This window comes from Narcine bancroftii, chromosome 1 (assembly GCF_036971445.1).
Source record: "Narcine bancroftii isolate sNarBan1 chromosome 1, sNarBan1.hap1, whole genome shotgun sequence".
NCBI lineage: Eukaryota > Metazoa > Chordata > Chondrichthyes > Torpediniformes > Narcinidae > Narcine > Narcine bancroftii.
In genome coordinates this window covers 95,397,389-95,422,463 of record NC_091469.1, presented here as the reverse complement: position 1 = coordinate 95,422,463, position 25,075 = coordinate 95,397,389, and the positions used below count along the sequence as shown (strand labels likewise).

Here is a 25,075-nt window from a genome sequence, read left to right as displayed (position 1 = left end):
ATCTGTCAAATCTCCAGCCAGCTGGTCTATGCAGGATATGAGGACATGGTCAGGTGCATCGTGTGGTCTGGACAATTTCTGAGAATTTACTTTCCTGAGGTCAACTTTGGAGTATTGCATTCAATGTTAATCAACTAACTACAAGAAAGATACAAATAAAATTGAAAGAGTGCAGCGAAACTTTACCAGGATATTGCCAGAACTTGAGGAAACTGAGTTAAATGTTAGGACTTTATTCCTTGGAGTGCAGAAGAATGAGGAGAGATTTAATAGCGCTATGCAGAATTATGATGGGTCCAGATAGAGTAAATGAAAGTAGGCTTTTTCCACTGAAGTGAGGTGAAACATAAACCTTGATGAAGGACTCAAGCCCAAAATGTTGGTTAAATATCTTTATTTTTGATATATAAAGTACACTGTTTGACCTGCTAATTTCCCCCAACATTGTGTTTTTACTTTAGTCATGGGAGCTGTAGACTTTCATATTTTACTACAAACCAGAGGATATGGGTTAAGGGTGAAAGAGGAGAAGTTTAGGTGAACATTAGGGGGAATTTTTCACACAGAAAGTAATGGGAGTATTGAACAAACTGCCAGCTGAAGTGGTAAATGAAGGTTCAATTTTAACATTTAAGAAAAATCTGGATAGGTACATGGATGGGAAAAGTATGGAGGGATGTGGACTGGGTGCGGGTCAGTGTGACATGGCAGAATCATAGTTCAGAACAGACTAGAAGGGCTTGTTTTCTGTGTGGTGATCTTCTGTTGTTCCATCATTCTATGAAGTTTCTTTGTACATCAGCCTGAGAAACTGGAAGAACAGAATCACTAGAGTTACCATTGTGTGAGCTCACAATAATGCTTCATTGCCTTTTGAAGTGAGCCACGCAGCCACTGAATTGATCGGAAAGAAATATTTTGCAATTAATGACACTGCCACTTTTTGTTTCATCGGATATGAGGGCGGACAAGCCCTTCCATAGCAGCCAATTGTCTGTCTGGAATGTCAGCTTGGTCTGGAGTTGTCTCTTTGTGTTGTTAATGGTCTGAAGGTTTCTCGGTCTTTCTGCATGTTTCTGAATCACCTGATCTGAAGGCCAAAGTCTTTAGGAAGGATGTGAGGCCACAGGTTCACTAGAAAGGTTGAAGAGATGAGGGATTTCAGGTCCAGGATCAGACTGGAGATGATGGGTTTATTTTCCTCGGAGGCTGGAAAGAAACTTCACCAAGTTCAAGTTTATTGTCACCTGTACCAAGCCACAGTGAGAAAGTTTACTTGGTTTACAGTTCATTTTGTTAACCCAGAGTGAAGTTACAGAGATCAATTGATTGGAACAGATGAAAGCAAACATTATTTAGCTTGTGTGAGGTTTGTTCAGGTGTCTGATAATGACAGGAAAGAAACTGTCTTTAAACTTGGTGGTTCATGATCTCACATTCGTGAATCTTACAGGAGGAGGCAGGAGAGTACATATTGGTGTGAGGTGAGTCTTCCAATACTTTGGTTGTTTCACCATGGCAGAAGAAAATGTAGATGGAGTCAGTGGACTGTCTGAGGGTTGGAGGGGGCTAGGTTATTGTCTGAGCTATGTTCACAACCCTCTGTAATTTCTTTTGGTCTTGGGTGGAGCAGTTGTTATGCCACATGGAGGTGCGCAAGACTGTGACTGGTTGAGATGGAGTAAATGGAGTGAACCTCCTACCTCCAAGGACCAGAGTTCATAATTCCAAGGGATGTGCAAAAGACAAGGAAGACATAAGCAAAAGTCAATTTTACTGAGCAGTGATGACTCATTAATCTGTATATTCTGATATGTAGCAAGATGCAGTAAAAACGTGTATCTTTGATGTTATTCAGATGAGTCAACCTGGACATAGTACGACAGGTAGGTCAAGATTAAAAAAAAGAAGTGCAATGGATAGTAATGAGTAATGAGAGTTTCTTGTCATATACACAAGTAAAATGCACCAACATTCTTGTTGCCAAGTTAAGGAGAAAAGTAGTTAAACAGTGCAAGGCATCATTTTTTAGTTCAAGATCCTGTGAATTTGGAGATGTATGTCACTCTCCTACTCAAGACTTGGAGTACTTTCATTGCCGAAAAGTGGAAAACCCTTCAGAGCCCCCTCATATTTTTATTATTCCTACAAGCAATAGATCTTAATGCACTTCTGCAAGAACTGAGCAACAGCACCCTGATTTGGGTACATTTGAACATTTTCAAGATAAAAGCAATTGCAGCCAAATTTCAGAGCAGAAGCTCCACCTTGGCTCAACCCATTGATTGAACGCAGATCGCCACATCTTATAAAACCCAAAATTAAGAGATTGAGCTCAGGTGAATTAAAGTGATCAACATTATGAGGAACTATTCTGTAATTTATATATTTCATTAAAGACCTAAATGTCTTTCATCATAATAATCAAGGAAAAGCCAATGTATAAAATAAATCAATTGCTTAGATATTAATATCAGGGTAACCATGAATGACTCTGGGGCAGGTTCTGGGCATTTAATGCAGCCAATTTAAATGACTGATTGTTTTGTTACTTTATCATGCTCTTAATTCAACATGAATATTCTGAATGCCACAATCATTCCATCAATTAACTCAGAGGTTGTTCAAACCAAGCCAATGTGCAGCTTCAGACAAGAGATGTTCACTGCACAGCAGGCTGAACTCTGTGCAGATAACAAAGAATTAATGCATTTTAATGGCCCTCAGTAAGTCTGATTGATACGTCAATAATAGAGAAAGGCATTTCAAAAAATCAGATTCAGAGCCAAAGGAGGCCATTTAGCCCTTTAAACCTATCTATTTCTGAACAAAATTAAAAATTGCTTCCATTTCCTTGTAGATTGACATAAATTTGCAATTTGTTTCTCTTTCCAAATATTTATCCAATTTCTATTTCAAAGATATTATGAATTCAACTTTTACTATCCTTTCCTGCAATGCATAGCAACACAATGTAAATTTACCCTTAACTTTGATATTCTGCAGTAACAGTCATTTATTTTTGAATTTGGAAACTTGACAGGGTTAGCATAGAGGGAGGCACTGCTAGTGTAAGGGCAACATGGTTAGTGTAGCAGTTAGTGCCATGCTATTACAGTGCCAACTATTCAGGTTTGAATCCGATGCTGTTTGTAAGGAGTTTGACATTCTCCCCATGTCTGCTTGGATTTCCTCCGGATGCTCTGGTTTCCTCCCACCATTAAAATATATGCGTGTTTGCATTTCAGTGGTATAGACTTGTGGGCCAGAAGGCCCTGTTGCTGTGCTGTATGTATAATTTTTTTAAAATTGAAGTTAAAATGTATTTACTTAATCAGAACTATTTATGGCCTAGAGTATATCATATAAAACTTTGCTCAATCTCTGCTTCAGGAAATCCTTCAAATTCAATGCAAATGAAATTGAACATATTATACCAATGTCCTCTTTGAGGAATGCTGTAAAATTCACCTGACCAATGGTTCATCAGGGTACAACTGAATATCAACCATCCACAGGACTACACATATGGGGTCCAAGGGCAGAATCCTAAGTTGAGCTGCAGGTCCAGTGCTTCTGACTGGCTTCTTGACTTGGACGCACCATTTTGATCAGTCGTGGAACAGCAAGGCATCACAGAAACAGTGTATATACGCATTGTAGGCTACAACTCCACTTCAGGGCAAGGAAGGCAAGGATACCGGATACCCACTACAAATCCCATTTCTTTGAACTGGTTCACCCAAAATAAAGTGAAGAAATTAAACCAGAAAATGCTGTAAATACTCAGCAGCTTCAAGAAAGAGAAACAGGTGACATCTCACATCTGAAACCCTTCAAGAGAGAAGTAACGTAGACTTTAGTCACAGTTAGTCAAACTAGCTATCTCTATAGCCCAATTGTCATAGCATAGTACAACACTGGCATCTTCCAGACTGTGTTGCAAATGATCCTGTTACGTCTTGTTCACAAAACCTGCTTACCACTTCCCAGTTTGGTTTTGCCAGAGCAATTGGGTTATAGACCTAATCATAGATCCAGTCCAAATGTAGAACAAAGAGCCAAATTAAGAAGAGAAGGTGAAAATTGCTGCCCTTGACATCAAAGCACCAGTTGATCACCTGTGGCCCCAAGCAATCCTGTAAAAAACTCCATACAGTGGACATCAAGGGTAAACATTCCGGGGGGCGTGGCAAGATGGCGTAGGGAACAGACGTGCCTTCCAGACCTCTCCTGACTCTGATTTATTGTTTTGTCTTTAAGTGCCCATTAAAGTTCTTTTAAAAGTTTATAAATAATAAGAGGTGCTGGATCAGTGCCTAGTGGTTTATATGCAAAAAAAAAGGTAAAAGAAAACATCAAAAGACTGTTAAAAAACTACATTTTCCGAAATTGTCTGGGCCTGCTTGTTTACAAGAAGCCAGGACTCAGCGTAGAATGGATCCAGAAGAAGACGTACAGAATTTGGCATTGAAACTCCGTTTTATAGCAGTAAGGCTCTCTGAAGGTCACATTCAGCAGCTTTCAGAACAAAGGGCTGACTGGATGCCAGTATTTCACACAACGGCCACTGTGAGTGCTGTTACTGAGACTTTGACAGTTGAATCAGCTGGGGCGCCACCAGCTGGAGAGTTAAAGAGCTGTCATTCAACTGCTACAGTGGTGGCGCTGCAAAATGCATCTTCAATTACAACGGTTTTTCCAGACATCGATTCAGTGAAGGTGATTAAAGAGATTTGGCTTAAAGATAATCCTGATCTTCAGTCTCCTGGCATTGCTGGGGGGACTTTGAGAGGGATTTTTATACGAAGTTAAACTGCTAGAAAAGATACTAAATTAAGGGAAGAGACACAAGATCCCGTGGTCTCTAAGGAACAGCAAGACCCCATTATGCCTGAATCTACTTCTGTTGAAAAGTTTGTTAAGGATCTTGAAGATAAGATGTATTCTGTATTGAGTCACTTAGCTAATTTTGTGAACCTGTTTATTTCCAAGATTAATGCGATGGCGGAAGCCATTAATGGAGCTTTTTAAGCTTGAAACCATTGAAAGATTTGAAATGTGTGATCAAGGTTTAGTCGATGTACAGGATCAACTGCAAGATGAAAATAGAATAATTGAAACATTGCAGATCCAAAATAAAAATTTAGCAAAAAGGGTTGATTATTTGGAGAATCAATCTAGACGGAACAACGTGAAAATTGTTGGTTTGCCAGAAGGCATAGAAGGACCAGATCCAAGAAATTTTTTACTGAATGGATTCCACGAGTGTTAGGACAGGATAAATTCCCTGAAGGTTTAATACTGGAATGTGCTCATAGAGTTTTAAGAAGAAAATCTTTTTCAGGACAGAATCCAAGACCTGTTCTGATCCGTTGTTTAAACTATTGTGACAGAGAGACAATTTTACATACGGCTATTAGAAATGCCCAGCAAAATAGATCTCCTTTGATGGTTCAGAATAATCCTGTTTTCTTCTATCAAGATTTGAGTCAAGAAATTATGTTTCAACGACGCGAATTTAATTCTGTGGAAGAACGGTTGTGGAAAAAAAGACATAAGGCAACATTCAGGTATTCTGCGGTACTGAAGATTTTTCAGGATGGAGATCAGCCAAAGTTCTTTGACAATCCTAAAGAGGTTATGGACTTTGCTCAGTCTCTACCAATCATGCAGTTTCAGGAATGATGTAGTCCTTTAAGGTCTCCAAAGAGAGTAGAGATGTAAGGTGGGATCCAGATTTTTAAAAGAAATAGAAGCAATGGTGATCGAAGTGATAACATTGATTTTTAAAAAATAAATCTTCTATTTTTTTTTGAGAAGAGTTTAAATAGTTTAAATAATGATGATAGTTTAATGAAATGGGAGTTGGGAGAGGGAACTGGGTGGGCACTAGTTTCCAGAAGTCATCAGCTACCTGTGAGTTATCTCACACCCAATATTTTGGGGGAGTTACCGCTTTGGGCGGTTTAAACAGGAGGAGGTAGTCGTGACCTCCGACCTGTTTTTTTTTTCTTTTTAATTTTTGGGTTAAGAAGTGAAGGTTTTTTTTTAAATTATTTTTTAAATAAATATTTTTTTTTAACTCTTTTTGTTTTCTGATTGTAATTGAGAGGGAATTAGGAGGTTTTTTTCTCTCCTTTTTTTTCTTTTTTTTGGGGGGAGTTTCTCTTTTTTCTCTCTTTTTTAAGAGAATGATGTCACAGAAGATAATAAGTCAAAAATTGAGGATGTTGAATTAGATGAAGAGGAAGATGAGGGGAAAGGTGATAAGAAGAAAAAAGAAGAAAATCAAGTACAAATACATTGAGGGAGAAGAGTTTAATAAAATTAAGTTAATTTCAATAGAGAATTTTGAAGATGATATAAATGAAGAATATGGAGAATTTTATGAGCTTGAACTTTTTTTTCTTTTTTTTTCTTTTTTTTATATGAAGGAAGGGGAAGGGAATAAAAAGTTTATCTGATTGTTTTTCTAAGGGATGTTTTTGTTCTCTCGATGAATTATAAAGGAAACTTGGTATTAATGGAAATTCTGTATTTATGTATTATTAATTATGATTTTTTGTATAACAGATATGTGGTTGATATATGATTTTAATATTTGAACTTAGTTTTAAAGTGGATTTCATTTGTTAAATACATGTATTATGTGTGATTTAAATATATGTTTAAGGGTATTATTTTAGTATTGATATTTTTTTTGTTGTTAAGTTTTATCCTTTTTTTTGTAAGTGGGTTTTTTTCTATTTTATTTACAACATTGTTAAGTAATTCTTCACTCTTTATTTTGGGAGGGGGGAGGGTTGGACTAATTTTAAATTAGACGATTAATGTTGTGTTATAATTATTGGGGGGGTTAATTTGTGTAGTTTAATGATGTAGTATCCTAATTTTTATTATCTTATTTTTATTATTTCTTTAAATGTAATTTTTATTTTATTCATGTCATAAAATTTTAAATAAAGTTTAAAAAAAAAGGGTAAACATTCCAATGGCTGGAGTCATTTCCGATTGTGGTTGTTTGAAGACCAGTACCTTAAGTTTCAAGAACAGTTTCTTTACAACAAAAACAAGTTTTTGAACATCTCCTTGCTACATTAATTAAGACTGCTTCAGGACCACAAAAGGATTGGTAAATTACTTTATTTTTGCACTGTGAATATTTATTATCCATCTTGTTGTATTTATTGTTATTTTTATTTCAATTAAATATACAATTGTTTTTCAGTTGCTTTTGCAGTTTTTTTTGCAATATTCCTGTTCGGCACGACAAGTAAGAATTTTAATACATATGTACATTGCATAATATACAATAAAACCTCTGGATTTCAAGCAACCAGCAGCTTCCAGCAACCAGCAAAAAAAATCAAGAAAAATACATGTTAAAAATTAAAATAAATATAAATAAAATAACAGATAAAAATATGAAAGTTTAAAACTGTAAAGGTAAATGTTCTCTGAGTAACACATAAATCTTTGGTGAAGATTGGAGCAAATATTCAGCCGAGTGTCTTAGTGGTGTTTTGCTTGTAAAAAAACAGTTTAAATAAAGTTGTGTAAAACAGCAATGGTGTCGCCCAGGATGAAGAGCTGGTTGGTGCTGCTCGCGGTTAGGGTGACTCTCTTAAAATATCTCCTTATCCCTGCTTAGTATGAGTCACCCTGGGTCAGAGGATTTATCTGTAAACTTGGGGAGTGGGGAGTTAATTATCTAAAATGATATGTTTTGTCTTTCGAGCAACTCCGTGGAAGGGAGGAATCTGCAGATGCTGCTACGGTTAAATGTTTTCAAAGAATTTAACTGAAAATAAAGTAAAATGCTTTATGGTTTATATATCCATTCAAGTGAAGTTTGTTCAGTGTAAGTGCAGTATTTTTGTGTTTTAAACTGCTTATTCTTAATTCAGGTGCATTATTAGAGTAAGTCTCAAGCAACCTCAAAATAAATTTACCGAGCATTGGAGTTGGATACCAGGGGTTTTAATGTATATAACAATAAACTCATCATTATCATGAGAGGTCAATCATTCCAATCCCATGACATTACTTGTCTGTTCTCTGACAGTAAATAAGACTCCACCATCTTTCATTGCTTTGTCCATGAGCTTACTTCCATTAGAATGGGAAATATTTGCTGATGAAGCACAATCTGTAAATCCATTCATAAATCCTCTGCAAGACTTTGGCAGCTTTTCGACTCAGGTACATCAGGAGCAAGTAACATGTAATAATTGCCAGCCACACTGCTGATATTTGATTTACACAATGCCTATTGCCCAGCAAGCAAATGTGAAAACTTCTAACCTTAAAGAAATGGCTTAATATGAATTAAAATCTGACAGCTTTCATAGCCATAGATAACAAGGGTTTTGAGGTTGTTCAACATAGAATATTCTTTACAATCATTTCGATAGTTGCCATTGATGCAAATGAGTAACAGTCTTAAAAAAAAACCCTTTATAAATGCAAACTACAAGCAGTATTCAGTCTTAAAAATTAAAAGGACAGTTTTGTAAACAGGCAATATTGTCTGCAGAACACAGGCTATTGGCGTATTTTTAGTCCAAATATTCAGAGATGTCTTGTCAGTTGGTGCGCTCCCATTGTAAATGTGTAATTTTAAAGGAACATTTGTCATTCAAAATAATGAAATAAACAATGTTATTGTAGCTATTGAAATTGCATTGAATTATCTGCTGTTACCTTTATTCTTTAGAGTTTAAGAACTCAATGTACTTTGACTTCAGAGAGATTCTACCGAGAGTGTCTTCAAGAAAATGCCTTCTTGTGTCGAATAACTTCTCATTCATGGGCATCAGTGTCCAATTGCTTCATTACAGTCACAACAGAATCTCTGCAAAAAAAAAACCAGAAGTTACATTTTCTTCAAAGGGAAGTATTCATTCAAATTCTGGATTTTTCATTCACTGATAAAATTATGATTACCTTTGTTAACCTTAAATGAAGTGGCCATAAAGATCCAGCATGGACTTCCCTCTTCTCTGTCCTTCAAAAGGAAAACGCTAATTTGATTCACTTGAGTTCTGTGGCCGTTACTTATTCATGTTTAACCAATTACAAAACCATTCCCTTCCAACCTTTGATCCAGATGAGCAAAGGTTTTAGTCTGTGAGCATCTGTTCTTCTCTGGAACGTATGAGCATTGGTGATCTGATTTCAATGCAAAAGCTGCATTTGTATTTGAAATGTTATGGGACATAAAACAGTGCAGCACAGGACGAGGCCTTTTGGCCTAAATTTCTGTGCCAATAATGATGCCAATTGAATGAATCCCATCTGCCCACACATGGTCCACCTCCAAATATTTCCAGACTGTTCATACGTCTGTCTAAATTCCTTTGAGATGTTCCTATTGCATCTGCTTCTACCACCTCACCTGGCTGCATATCCCATATACAGTATACCTACCACTCCTGACCTTTCAACTTCCCCACTTTCATCTTAAACCTCTGACCTTTTGTAATATAAACATTTCCTTCTTGTGCAAAAAAAGACTTTTAACCTCTGATGCTCTGGAGAAAACAACCTCTTATCCATTAGCCTCCAATCCAACCTGGTGAACCAATTCTGTGCTTTCTCCAAAGCGTCCATGTCCTTTCTGTAGTGTGGCAACCAGAAATGCACCAGGCACTCCAAGTTTGGCCTGAACCTAAGTTTTAGACAGGTCCAACTTTATTTCCCAACTTTTAAACTCAATGCCCTGACTGATAAAGATTAGAATGCTGTGTGATATGTTCTTAGAACTGAGGATAACACCCCAAGGTTCCTCTCTCTGCCACCTTAAGGAAGCTGTGAACACTTCCCAAGATGCCTCCCTGTAGTGCATTCAGAGAGCTGATGACACTTCTCAAGGTCCCACTTTACATCAACTTTCCAAACACATTTACTATAGACTTTCCTCTTGTATTTGATCTCCAAAAATGCATCACCTCACATTTGTCCTGATTAATATTCATCTTCCTTTTCTCCACCAGTCTCTCCATCTGATCTGTATCTTGCTTTCATTCATCATTCAAGTGCCTTGTCGTTTGGCATGGGCGATCACGTCTCTCCATCCATCATGATCACTGACCCTCCAAAATGTAGTTGTTTCCTCCCCCGTTTTCCTATGGTGAGACCATAGTCCATGTTGAGTCATGATTGTACAAGGGAAAAATATTGAAGTTGTGGTGATACAACCACTACACTGGCAGTACTCCTACCAGCCTACTGCAGGAGGCAACCACTGTATTTGCAGGTAGACAACCTGGGAGGCTGGCCCCACCTGCCTGCTGTCAATCATCAGCCCGTATAAAGACTTGAGCCGGTCCCTTCGGCGGCAGTCAGACATGTGGAGCCTTTTAGATATACTGAGACTGGTGTACAAGTTTAAGCTTAATAAAGCCTGTTGTACACACTGTGGACTTTGCATCAGGGTTATTCACACAGCAGCACTTACAATTTAATTAGCTTTAAATTAAAAGTACCATTGAGAAGTTCTTCACAATCGAGAGGCTGGATATCAACCCTCAACACCCGAACACTCTAGAATACTTCGAGATTTGGAAGCATGCAATTGAGGCGATCATCCACACACAGGCTGAGGTCATCAACACTAACCAGAAGAAAGTCATGGTACTATGCACCAAGCTGGGCCTGCAGGCTTTCCAGGCTATCTAAGACTGCATGGATTTTGAACCAGCAATGGCCATCCTGGAGGGCATGTACCAGCCCCTGAGGAACATACTCTATCCCTGGTACCTGCTCAGCATTAGGGTACACCAGCCAGTTGAGATGGCAGATGCTTTCCTGTGGACATGGTGAGAAGTAGCATGCCTGTGCACGATTGGAGCTGGGATGACTGTTGGGGAGGTGGAGTGACTTGTCTGAGATGCCTGAGTACGAGGTTTGCAGTCGACGGCGACTTGACAGAGACTGTTGGAGGGTAATAGTGCTTCCCTCTGCTCTCTAGAAGCTGCAGCTCACCATACTCACTTCCCCCAACCTCCAGCCTGGCTGACGCCGATGACAGCAGTCAATGAGGGGCTCCACTTTTAGGGACAATCTTCACTGCCAACGCGGTCTGTCTTTTTAAGTACTGTGGGTCCCGGTGTGGGTCGGTCATGTGCTCCAGAAAGAACTACCCTGTGAGAAACTCGCATTGCTCCCGATGTCACAAGAAAGGCCACTTCACAAAATATTTCCTCTCCAAATCTCCGGGAAGCTGCAGCCCTCCGCGACCAACCGGGAGCCCACTCTGAATCTCTGGATGCTCCCATGTGCAGATGCTGGACAGCACCATTAATCCACCCGCCCGCAATGATGATGTCACTTCCGCCCGCACAGACAACATCACTTCCGATGTCACTTCTGGGTGAGTTGCCCAACCACGCCAACACCATGTGCAATCCCTGTGCACCGCTATCATGGGCCAGCTGACCCCCGACTACCTCAACTTGCCTGACTCATTGATAGGACAGCGTGGTCAACATGTGCGCATGCAAAACCGTGCACTTGCAACTCCCCATGCTCCTCAAGGCACCCACTGGCTGCTACTCACCAGAACTGTCAGAAAGCAGTGACTCAGACCCTGAGGCATTCCTAGCATCCACCACGCTAGTGGAGGACAATTCCCAAGGACTTGGGCATTCGATGATAGATATCATTGTCAAGGGAAGGTAATAAAATGCCTGTTTGATAGCACTAGAACCGAGAATTTGTGCAACCGGATATGGTCCATATGCTGAAACTCAAAGTATGCCCAATAAATTTCATTTTTGCGGCCCAGGTCCACTCCATCACAGCCCTAAGGTGCTGCTCGGTGAACTTGACAGTGGGGGAGGGGAACATATCAAGGGTTCAAGCTCCTGATCATGCCCAAGCTCTGTGTCCCAGTTATCCTGGGACTAGACTTCCAGTATCACCTCCACAGCCTCACCATTACCTTCGGTGGCCCACTCCCCCCACTCACCATCCACAGCACATAGTACAACTACTGCATCCAGTCCACCTGTGGGCTCTTCACCCTACGGGTGCCCCCTCCATCCCACTTCAGCTGCCTGATGGTGAACTGCAAGCCTATAGTGGTCGAGCAGGCACTACTGTGCGGCCGACAAGACCTTTATCAAGGCTGAGATGAGTCGGCTTCTGGCGGAAGGAGTTATAGAGCTGAGCACTAGCCCCTGGAGAGCCCAGGTTCTTGTCATAAAAGGGGGCAGCAAACCAAGAATGGTCAACAAGATAGCCCATATACAGGTTTTTCTCTATGATTAACCTGAAGTCAGCCTACCACCAGCTCCCCATCAATGCCTGGGATAAACCTTATACCTCCTTTGAGGCAGATGGGCACCTCTACCAGTTCCACCGGGTCCCGTTTAGGGTCACAAATGGAGACTCTGTGTTTCAGCGGGATATGGACCGCATGGTAGACTGGCACCTCCTAAGAGTGACCTTCCCATACCTGGACAATGTCACCATCTGTGGCTATGACCAGCAGAACCATGATGCCAACCTGGAGAGATTTCTTCGGATGGCAGAGGCACTGAACCTCGCAACAGGGGGAAGTGCATGTTCAGCACCACCCCTTTCCCCATCCTAGGGTGCATCGTGGAACATGGTATCATCAGACCCGACCCATAATGCATGTGCCCCTAATAGAACTGCCCCTCCCCATACACTCAAGGCCCACCACAGGTGCCTAGGTCTCTTTTCTTACTACTCCCAGTGGGTCCCTGCATCTCAGGCACTCTCAATCAAGGGGGCAGACCCGTGGCCTTTTTCTCCAGGATGCTCCACGGTTGAGAGCTTGGGCACTCTGCCATTGGACCCAGATGACTCTCAGGCGGCCCTGCACCTGACCAGTGATCAGGAGTCTGTCCTATGATGGTCCCAGAGGCACAGGTGACTGCTGGATTGCCTGAACTTGTAGATACTACCCAGTACTGAGGACATGCCTCTCTTCCCCCCCCCCACCCCCCTAATGAGGACTAATTTTAAGAAGGGGGTGAATGTGGTGGTACAACCACTATACTGGCCACACTCCTACCAGCCTACTGCAGGGGGCAACCACTGTATCTTCAGGTAGGCAACCTGGGAGGCTGGCCCCACCAGCCAGATGTCAAATACCAGCCCGTATAAAGACTCGAGACAACCCCTTTGGGGACAGTCTGACATGTGGAGCCTTTCAGAGATACTGAGACTGGTGTACAAGTTTAAGCTAATTAAAGGCTGTTGTACAGTCTGTGGACTTTGCATCAGAATTATTCGCACAGCAGCACTTACAGAAGTGGTTTCCTGTTGCCTTCTTTAGTCTCAATGTCTATACTGGATGAATAACCCTGTCCATTGATCAGCAGATTCATCTGCCCAAAGTTTTTAGTTTTTACAACTATAAATTCCAATTTGTAGGATCTGCTTGTAAAAGCCATCCACTATCTGCAATCCATGGCTTCATGTGACCCTGATTGGGAGGCTAAATGGGTTCGACACCTGGCCCAAGGATGACCTGCAGGACAGAAGGAATGCCTTACACCTCCTTTTGCTGAGCAATTGTGCAGCACCAACTCTTTACCTTTAAATAACCTTCCTCACAGTCCACAACTCCACCAGTTTATTTTTGGGATATCTGCAAACTTACTTGTCAGACCAATGACATTTTCATCCAAATTATTTATAAATGTTAGAAATAATAGAAGTCCCACCCCTGATCTTGTGGATGAGAGACCTCCATTCAGAAAAAAAGCACCCTCTACCATTACCCTCTGCCTTCTATAACCAACTCGATTTTGACAGTGAATTAGTCTGTTAGACCAGCCTATCATGAGCCATTTCATCATAACAATATTCTTAGTCCTTTGTTACATCTTCTCTTGCACAAACTCTCTTTCTTTTGGAGGATACATGAACCAACTAACAAAGTTCAAAGTTCACATTTATGGTCAGAGTACATGCACAACATCACATAATACCCTGAGATTCCTTTTTCTGCAAACCAGGCAGAATTTCTGCCTTTCCTCAGTGGAAAAAAAATTGTACTCAAGAAAAGAAATGCAATAAATTATTTCCAAAAAAACAATTTTCTATTCTTTTAATTCCTTTTCTCTCCCATTCTCTAAAGGAAATATTATCTAGTGTAAAAGGGATTAGTTGATTTTGCGTCAATAATAATTTTGGTAATTGGTAATTTTTTTTTCCTTTCTAAGTGAATCTTCTGCCATATATTGAGTAAATGATGCAATACTGGTGAGCTTTTATATTGCACCAGCTTTTCATCCCACTTATAAAGTATATGATCTGGTACCTTTTCCCCTATTTTATCTAGCTCTATCTTAGTCCAATCTGGTTTTTCTCTTGTCTGATAAAAATCTGATAAATACCTTAATTGTGCTGCTCTATAATTATTTTTAAAGTTTGGTAACTGCAAACCACCGTGGTTGTACGACTCTGTTAATTTATCTAATGCTATCCTCGGTTTCGCCCCTTTCCATAAACATTTCCTTATTATTCTTTTTAGTTCATTGAAGAATTTCTCTGTTAAGGGAATTGGTAACGATTGAGATAAGTATTGTATCCTTGGGAATACATTCATTTTAATGCAATTTACCCTCCCTATCAACGTTAGTGGTAATTTTTTCCAATGTTCTAAGTCTCCCTGTAATTTCTTTATTAATGGCTGATAATTTAATATTTACAGGTAGCTTAAATTATTATCCAATCTAATACCTAGGTATCGGATTGCTTGTGTTTGCCATTTAAATGGTGATTCTTTTTAAAATTCTGTATAATCTGCATTACTCATTGGCATCGCTTCACTTTTATTTGTGTTGATCTTGTACCTGATATTTCTCCATGTTCTTTCAATTTCTTATGTAGTTCTTTTATTGATACTTCTGGTTCTGTTAAGTATACTATGATGTCATCTGCAAATAAAATTATTTTATACTCCTTTATTTTTATCAATTTTATTTTATTTTCTGTTCTTATCAAATCTGCCAATGGTTTTATTGCTAAAGCAAACAGTGAGGGAGATAGTGGACATCCCTGCCTAGTTGACCTACTTAATTTAAATTGGTTCGATATATATCCATTTACTGTCACCTTTGCCAATGTTCCATTATATAATGCTTTAATCCAATTAATATATTTTTCTGGTAGATTGAACCTCTGTAATACGTTGAATAAATAATTCCATTCTACCCTGTCAAAAGATTTTTCTGCATCTAAAGCAACAGCCACTGTTGGCATCTTATTTCCTTCAACTGCATGAATTAAATTAATAAATTTACCGACATTATCCGCTGTTTGTCTTTTCTTAATAAATCCAGTTTGATCTTGTTTTACTATTTTTGGTACACAGTCGGCCAATCTGTTTGCTAATAATTTTGCTATTATCTTATAATCTGAATTAAGTGGAGATATTGGTCTATATGATGCTGGTGTTAGTGGATCCTTCCCCATCTTTGGTATTATTTTAATTATTGCTGTCTTACATGAATCTGGCAAGTTTTGTGTTTCTTCTATCTGGCTCATTACTTCCAGGAGAGGAGGAATTAATAATTCTTTAAATGTTTTATAGAATTCTATTGGGAATCCATCCTCTCAAGGTGTTTTATTGTTCGGCAGCTTTTTTTAATATATCCTGTACTTCCTCTATTTCAAATGGTTTTATCAGCTTGATTTGTTCCTCTTCTTGCAATTTTGGCAGTTCAATTTTAGCTAAAAACTCTTCTATTTTATCATCTCTCCTCTCATTCTCAGTTTGGAATAATTGTTCATAAAATTCCTTAAAGTTCTCATTAATCTCCATTGGATTATATGTAATTTGTTTGTCCTTTTTCCTTGGTGCCAATACAACTCTTTTTAGCTTGTTCTGTTTTAAGTTGCCAGGCTAATATTTTGTGTATTTTTTCTCAAGCTCATAATACTTTTGCTTTATTTTCATTATTTTTTTCTCCACCTTATACATTTGTAATGTTTCATATTTTATTTTTTTGTCCACTGATTCTCTTCTTTTTGTGACATCATCCCTTGTTGCTAGTTCTTTTTCTGTACTTACTATCTCCCTTTCCAACTGATGTACAAATATGGAATAACTCATGGTACAATGTTTGCATACCTTCAACTGAATGCCTACTTAAAGGATAAATTGGGAAACAGACTCAGATGACCAGAAGGAAGCAACTTTGAATATGTTATTACAGAAACAATGATAATAAAAAGATTTATAACGAACATGTACATTATACTGGAAGAGAAGGAAAATGATGAAATAAGCTATAAACCCAAACAAAAGTGGGAAAAAGATTTAAACAAAGATAAAAAATGAAACATGGGAAAATTTATGCTCTGGAAATATAATGAATATAATAAACACAAGGTTACACATGATACAGTATAATTGGTTACATAGGTTATATATCATGTCCCAAAAGTTAAAATAAATGGGATCCACATTATCAGATAGATGTTTGCACTGTAAGAAGGAAATGGACACAACAGTATATGCAATTTGGGCATGTGAGAAAGTGAAAAAGTTTTGGGAAGGTCTAAATCAGGTATTAAATAAAATCACAAAAAGCAACATACCAAAAAAATCCAGAGATCTTTCTTCTAAGTAATATAAGAAGTAAAGAATTAGGCCTCAAACTGGATGAAGCACACAAAAGATTTATTATGATAACCTTAGCTGTAGCAAAAAAAATGTATAATGTCAACTTGGAAATCAGAAGAGAGCCTGAGAGTACAGCAATGGTACATGGAAATGAATAAATGTATTCCATTGGAAAATATTAACATATAACTTAAAAAATCAAGTCACATTATTTGAACAAATTTGGGAACCGTACATGGAACACAACAGAGAGGGCCTACCGCGAACCTCCACCCCCTAAAATGATAGAATGAGAAGAAGACGAAATTAACTGACTCAGTGTGTAAAAGTAGATGACACAATTTTCTTGTTTATTTTCATTGTGTGATGACATTGTTTAATGAGTTTTATGTATATGTTGAATGTTTAATGGGTTTGGAGGGGGATAGGAAGGGGGGAGGGAAGGTAGGGGGGATAAAAAGGGAGAAAATGCCACTGTGTATATTTAAGAGGGAAATGTTTGTATGTATTTTGATTGATATGGTTCACAGTGTGAAAAAATTAAAAAAAAAAAAATCTGTCACTAAAAAAAAGAAAAGAAATGTAAACAAAGGAAGAAATGCAAACAAACTGACTGTGCAATAGTGACAAAAAAATCAAAGATAAATTTGGTGCCATGTAAGAATCCTTAAATATGGTGAAGGTGTGGCAACCGTTCCTGAACCTGGTGATGCAAGTCTTTACTGATGGCAGCAGAGAGAACAAAGCATGTTCCAGGTGGTGTCGATTTTTGATGATTGCTGCTGCTCATTTCACAATGTGATAATTCACCACAGTACAGTTTTTGAATTGAAATCAAATGGCTCTGAGCCATTTTTTAAAATCCTCTGTTAGCCATTTAAAATATTATCAATGAATACCATCTTATGGCCCAAAATCATGAACTCCATAAATAGAAATTGGATTATTTCTATTCTGTAGGAGATCAGCATTCACAAATTGCACTGTTCAGACTCTTCTTGTTGAATATTTTGAATATTTCAAAATATTCCACAGTATCAAAAGATGCTTAAAATTTTCAGACTGTTCAGCAGTCATAAATAGCTTCTCAAACAGAATGAGTAAAGACTGCAAAATGGTTTTGTGGTTTAAAAAAATACACCACTTATTAAAAGAAACCAAGCTTTGAAATATCGAATGACAATAAACAAATCTAAGATTAAGAATAAGGTTCAAACATTCATGATTTTTTATGCAGTTGCTGGTTTTTCAAAATAATAGAAGTTAATACAATGTATTTCCTCACTGATGGAAGATCTGTTCGGGATTAACACGTCATTGGAAATATTGCACAGTCGGCAGTACAGAGCTGGAGTATATAAGATGCTAGACATTGAAATAACTTGATTGTTGTGACCTATTTTTGAGTTCTAATTACAACCCATTTCAATTTCCTGTCAGCGAAAATCCACCTTTTAAGGCTGAAGTGACAAAACTCTGTGGAGTTTCAAATTGCTGTAAAATGTACTCCTATATTAAAGAACATCCTAGTGGGTATTTTTAAAACTGTTGCTTTGTTGATGTGTTTCAATGAAGCATGAAGCTACTTTAGTAAAGATTAGCATGCAATATCTTATTGCCAACTGAAGACTTTCCAGGTTTGTGTTTCGGGGATGAACACAGAACCACATCAAATTTAAAAAAAACAAGTCATCCTTAACAGATTTAGCATGCAGTCAGAAGAAAAATGTTTGCTTCTAAACTCATTCAAGCTCTTTGTGGTCTTTATTTGGTGATCAGTGGGTTTATTATAGGTGGTCCATGGCAACATGGCAAGGACAAAAATCACTGGTAACATGAGCAAGTCATTTGTAACGTAAGGTTATAAACTTGATGACAAATAAAGGAAAACTTCAAGATTCAAGATTCAATTTCTTATCATAATATGATAATGAAATTCCTTTTTGCCTACTGCAAGGCAGACAGATTTGTCACTGGCAGAAATTGCCTAGGCACCTCTTACATTTCTTCCAGTCAGACCTACAATCAGACTTGAAGTCAGAGAAAGAGGAACAAAGAGACTTCCCCTAGAGTCACCGAGTGTCTGTAGATTTGCCTCACAAAATCAAACCCTGTTGGTGATCTGGAAAGGAGCCTGTGTTTAACCAGGCCAGTCTCATCCCACCCTTCCCCCACTGGTGAGCCATGCATTTGGTTCAAACTTCTCCCTGCCCTTTCTTTCCTTCTCCCCAGCCTTTTAATTCAGGTAAAAACACACCGAGATGCTGGAGGAACTCAGCTGGTCTTTTCAGTGTCTGTAGGAGATGAAGATACATTGCTGATGTTTTACACCTGAACTTTTCTTCAAGGAATAAGCGGAATAAACAGGAATCAGGAAATCTCAGAAAGTCTCAATTAAAACAATAAGGGAAGAATCCAGACCAATGAAAGGTGTTAATTGGATATGATAAGGGATGAGGTAAGAATTGATCATGTCTTTGCGAAAGGAGACAGGGAAAACGGAAAGACAGAGCTGGGGGAAGGTGACTGAGGAAGGTGGAGAGGTGAAAGCCAGAGTAGTCGATATTAATGCCATTTGGTTGGAGGGTTCCAAGTTGGAAGATGAGGTGTTGTTCCTTTAATTTACAGGCGGTCTCAGTCTGGCAGTGCATGAGACCATGGACAGATGTCAGCAAGGGAATGGGTTGGAGAATTGAAATGGGTGGCCACTGGGAGATCCACACTATTGTGGCGGACAGAGTCGAGGTGCTCAACAAAGTGATTTTCCAGACGCTGTCCAGTCTCTCCGATGTAGAGGAGACCACAACAGGAGTTCTGGATGCAGTAGATGGCCCCTGCAGATTCAGAAGTGAAATTTTGCTTCACTTGGAACAACTGTTTGGGGACCCAAATGGTGGTGAAGGAGGAGGGCTCAATTGGAGCATCTCCTTCAGTCGCAGGGGTTGTTCCCAAGGGATGATTGATGGGGCGGGAGAAGTGGACAAGGGAGTTACAGAAGGTCCTTGCCTGCTTTTTACTCATACCTTGAAGAAGTGCTCAGGCCCGAAATGTTGGTGTACATATCATTACCTTTTATGGCTGCTGTGAGACTGGCTGAGTTCCTCCAACATTTCTGTGTTTTTATTTGTTTTAAGTGGTCCACAGTTCATTAAGGAATAGTTGAAACAGTCAGTAGGTGAGATGAAGGTTGAGAAGCATTGATTTCAGTTGGAGGCTGCCTTCAAGTTAATGATATTTTTTTCTACTGTTGAACCCCTTATGTGATTTTGACTTCAACCTTACAGATGAAATTAAAATTCAAATATTGTATGTTTTTGATAAAATCCTGCGATAATGACTTAGGGATGTGAAAGCACAGTATCTGTACATGGTGGAAAAATTCTGGGTTAGACCATTCACAGTGGAGGTGGAGAGTGAAGAGGATGATGGATTCCTGTTACTCAGACTGGGAATGTTGCTTGATCTGGGTGCAGGTGTGTAGGGACATGCACCGATTTCTAATGCAAAGTCAACCTTTTATCTTCTCACCTCAGTTCCAGTAACAGGGCTTTTTGATGTAGGATTACAGTTAGTTTTGGATGAGGAGAAAGGATTCCATCTGAGCCCCCAAGTGAGTGAATGAAATCTAATGGGTGAGCCTGGGATGTTGGAATTCATTGCTGAACCCTCTAGAAGTGTCATGGGTCTATCAGTGAAACACTGAGGAAGGAGGGCACCCACTTGATGACCCAGAAGGTGCCACCACTCACTTGAATACCTCACAGAGACTTGACAGCAAGTCTCAGAAGTGCAATAAGGGATAGCTGAATGTCTATCCTCTAATCTCCACTTGGTCATTCGCAGCATTACAAATGTCCTATTGGAATGTCTTTGCAGAATTTGACAAGTTGTTTTGATGAAAAAAAATAGCTGGAAGACTATGAAATTGGAATAAAAATTCACAAAGCAAAAATCATGGAATGAATGAACATTATAGCAATGACATGACTTAATGCTATTCTTGAAGGAAGGAGCACCAGAATCATTCATTCACACCCTGAATCTCTTGAATTATGAATCTTTCATGCTCGATGTGTGATGCATTGTCAACATTGAATCCTTATTATTAACAGGCTGTTTAAAAAAACTCACTAAACTTTGAAAAAAAGTACTGTTGCATTTCACAGAAAAATATCTCCTTAATTGGATTTTTTTTTCATATCATGAAGTCTTCCACAGCTGTACAAGAGCTGAACTACATATTATGAAGTTGGAGATTAATCTTTTAGAAATCTGCTTCTTTATGTACAACAATAATGCTACAATGTAGCTTGATCTTATCCCAAACTTCAATCATGTTGCTGCATGGATTATATTAGGGATTGATAGTTAACTGGGTGTGAATACTGGTAGTTGTTATTTATATGTAGCAAATAATCAAAATACTACTGTAAAAATCAGCGTTCAATTTTCAGTACCAGTTAGTTACATGGGAGTAAACCATAGTTTCTTCCTTTTTCTTGCTAGTTTTTTTTATATTTTTTCATTATTTTAATTTTTCTATTATTCTTTTACTCCTCATCTAGCTTTCACGTTCACTTGTTCCTTGTCTACCTTTAACATACTTCCCAACAGATTTTAAGAGTGTAATTAAAAGCAATAGCCACTCAGTCAAAGGAAATAGCCGGCCAACAGCTTATTTAAACTAGATTGATTTAAGCTAGTAGAGCTGCTTCTACCATATTAAGTCCTGATGTCCAATGTTGTCTGAATGTTCTCCCTTTGACTGAGTAGTTGTCCTTCCATATCTAACATATGCAGGTTTGTGGGTTCATTGGCCTTTGTAGATTGCCCCCAGTGTGTTGGTGACTGATAGAATCAGAAACAGAATTTATTGTCATGAACAAGTCATTAAATTTGGTATTGCAGCAGCGTCAGAGAGTAAACGTTCATATTATGAACCATCTTACAACAATAATATTAAAAAATAAAAATAGTGGTGATAATTCAGGAATCTGATGGCAGTGGGGAAGAAGCTGACCATGTACCGTTGAGTGCTCATCTTTAGGCTCCTGTACCTTTTCCCCGATGGAAGCAAAGTGAAGAGGGGATCTGGGAAGAGGTGGAGGTTGTTGATGGGAAAATAGGGAGAATAAAATCAATTGGGGTAGGATGAGTGTGAAACTAGATGCTTGCTGGATGGTGGAGTAAAGTTTCAGTTTTCATGTCGTATCTCTGTGACTAAATGGAAAAATGAAGAAATAATAAGGATGGTCTTTTGACATGGATTGGCTCCAAGATGCATTGCACTCATACCAGCCACACAGAAAGCCAAAAGTGTCCTCTCCACTGATGCTGCACAGAAATTGGAGATTATTTCAAACTACATCAACATGAAATGAGATGACAAAGGGTTGCAAGTATGGTGCAAGGAATCAATGAACAATAACATCCCAGTCAGTGATTTGTGTTGTATTCAAAGATTTATTTGCACATTTTAATTTTCTTGAGTCCTTAAACAGCTTTGTGATATGGATTTGTGTGTGGCTTCAGTGATGAATTGATTCAGTCCAAATTATTAGGCACACTGAGTCTCACTGACCAGGCTTCGAAGATGACAATTCCAACGGAAGTGGCCGCAAAAAAAAAAACAAACCATTCCCAGGCATAAATCTGACTACAGTTTCATTGTCAGAAGGCACAGATGAATCTCTGTCCAGAATCAATAAGTGGCATGAATCCTTGCAGTGTTTCTTTATTGAAGTGTGCTGTGTATCAAAGAAATGGACGCAACATAATGCTATGTATATCCTAATCTTAAAAAAAACTCACCATAGTCATGCTAGAGAATATAAATTATTCACTGGAGCTTTTTTTTTCCCCCACAGAACAGCACAAAGATGAAGCTTTCTTAACACTAACACCAGCTATCTTCTTTCTTTGGCTTGGCTTCGCGGACGAAGATTTATGGAGGGGGTAAAAGTCCACGTCAGCTGCAGGCTCGTTTGTGGCTGACAAGTCCGATGCGGGACAGGCAGAAAGGAGCAGCAGGATTTAAGATAATCTATTGTGGCAGTGTTACTTCCAGTAAAAAATGAAGACATTTACCTTTGATAGAAGATAGTTATTCTCGAGACACACAATGTTAAAGTAGTGAAGAAACACACCAAATATTGTGCCTCTTGTTCATAGTTCATATTTGTTGCCACAGGATATACATGACATCATATACATCCTGCAAAATGTAGTGGACACAGCCCAGGATATCACATGAAAAACCCTCCCCATCATCAAGAAAATCTACAAACAACATTGTCATTGGAGAGCAGCACCCAACACATGCTCTGTTCTCACTGGTACCATCAGGAAAGGCGCCACGAGACTCACATGACCAGGTTCCGGAAAAGCTGCTACCCCAACACCATCAGATTCCTCAACAGCAAACTCAATTAGGGACTTGCTTAAGGAATCTTATGCACTTTATTGATTTTTTAAAAATTCTCTCTGTATTGCACAATGTTTGCTCATATTTGCTATCTGTGTACAATTCTTTATTTGTTTACATGTAGACGCTGTGTACAGATTATTTGCACTACCAATAAGTGGCAATTCTGTCTTGCCCACAGAAAAAACTGAATTTGAGGGCTGTATGCAATGTCATGTATATACTCTGACAATAAATCTGAAATCTGAATTCTGAATCGGAACCCTGAGATTCCTTTTCCTGCAAGCCAGGCAGAAATTCTTTTGTTGTGTTATCACGATCACTAGTTAAAATTGTCTAAAGTTTTAAAATCATTAAAAAAAACTACAGACTCTGGAAATCCTGGAAATACACTGGCAGGCAACTTCTATAGATAAAAACAAATCAATGATGAAGGGCAAGGATACTTTGTCTGAACTGAGAAAGAGAGTCATACAAGTTCGTTCTCAGTAGCAGAGAACATGGGGAGCAATGCACAGAACAAGAGCAACATTTCTAATAGGGTGAGACCTAATAAGTAAATGAAACAGTTAGGATCAGATTATGCTTCTTTATCTGTGCCTCATGTTGCTAATAAGGAGGTTATGAGACATACTGGCTGAGCAGACCATACAAGTACAATTTTTTTTTAAATGACCAAAAGTCATGACACAGAAATGATGCAGACAGAGAAAAAAAAGAGTGAGTTATCTAAAGTTGAAAAATTTGGAATTGAGTTCGAAATGCGACAATGAACTCAGACAGATGGTGAAAGTTTTGTAATTGACTTTGTTGTAACAGTATAGGAGTCCACCAACAGAATGGGAGTAGAAGGAGCTAATTAATTAAAGTGGGAAACAAGGCAAAACTCAGGGTCACTCCTTTGCCCAATATGTTTTCAGTTTCTCTAATACAGAGGAGTCACTATTGTGAAGGCCATACACTAGACTGGAGGAAGTGGAAGTGAATTAGTGCTTCACCTGGAGAGTTTGAGAGCCTGGATGGTGGTTAGGGAACAGGTCAAAGGAGACATGTGCATTAACCACAGTTGCATGGAAAACTGCCAGAGGATGGGAATTTGTAGAAGGAGGGGAATGTAGGAACAAATCAGGGAGATCGCACAAGGAATATTTGGAGGGGGTGAGGGAGGAAGGAAATACGTGTTTGGTTGTAAATTCATTTTGGAGCTGGTGGAATTTGTGATGGTGTGGTGAAGTGGAAGGGGAGAGACAAGGGGATGTGTCCTTTTTCTTTCTTGGAGGAGAAGGGATGAGAGCTTAGGTACAGGAAATCAATGAGATGGATTGAAGGAGTCTGTCCACTCTCTTGATAATAATGTCAGCTTTATTCTATCTGAGTGGAGTGATGTATACACAGGGAGCAATGTTTGAGGGCAAATGAGCAAATTGTTAAAATGAAAGTGGTCCATGTCTCGTTGAAAGAACGTGGAGGCGAGAGGGAGGGATGTAGGTGCACTGGGAGTTTTCGATGGAAGAAAGTGTTCCAGTCTTTGTTGAGGACTCTTGGTCAAATAAATGGCTACCGAGATGGAGAACGAAGAGTTGAATGTCATGTCAAGCTTGAAATTCATTAAGATGAAGGACTGTAGCATGGTTAATGTAGCTGTTACACAACACTATTACAGCCTATTACCCAGGCTTTGAATTTAGCTCTATTTGTACGGTCTTCTCATGTCTGCGTGGGTTTTCCCTGGGTGCAGCTCCTCCTGCAGACTTATCATGTAGGATCAGACAAGGGAAGATCAGTAGGGAAAGTGAAAACATGGAAAGAGGGAGAACTGGGGGGGGGGGGGGGGAGAGTTTGTCAGAGGAAGTGAAGGGGGAGAAAGGTCAGGATGGATATTGAAATCTAAGATCAGTTGACGATGTTGGAAGGTATTGGATTCCAAGTCGTACAGCTTCAACTGATGCATAAGAGTGATGGTTATGATTTGGCAAGGATGGTCCAAAAAGATCAGAGACTAGTTGGGCAAATGAGTCACTCTTCCTACAGATGTTGTA

At 38.9% G+C, this 25,075-nt stretch overlaps 1 long non-coding RNA gene across 1 annotated transcript in view; it reads right to left on the bottom strand.

Moving 5' to 3' along the window:
• LOC138761140 (uncharacterized) overlaps positions 1-25,075 on the bottom strand; it is a 91,160-nt gene that overhangs the window by 31,187 nt on the left and 34,898 nt on the right. Inside the window, exons 2-3 of the long non-coding RNA XR_011356139.1 lie at positions 8,950-9,010; positions 8,707-8,857 (exon numbers count right to left, since the gene is read on the bottom strand). This is a non-coding gene — a long non-coding RNA (uncharacterized lncRNA). The remainder of the gene's footprint in view (positions 1-8,706; positions 8,858-8,949; positions 9,011-25,075) is intronic.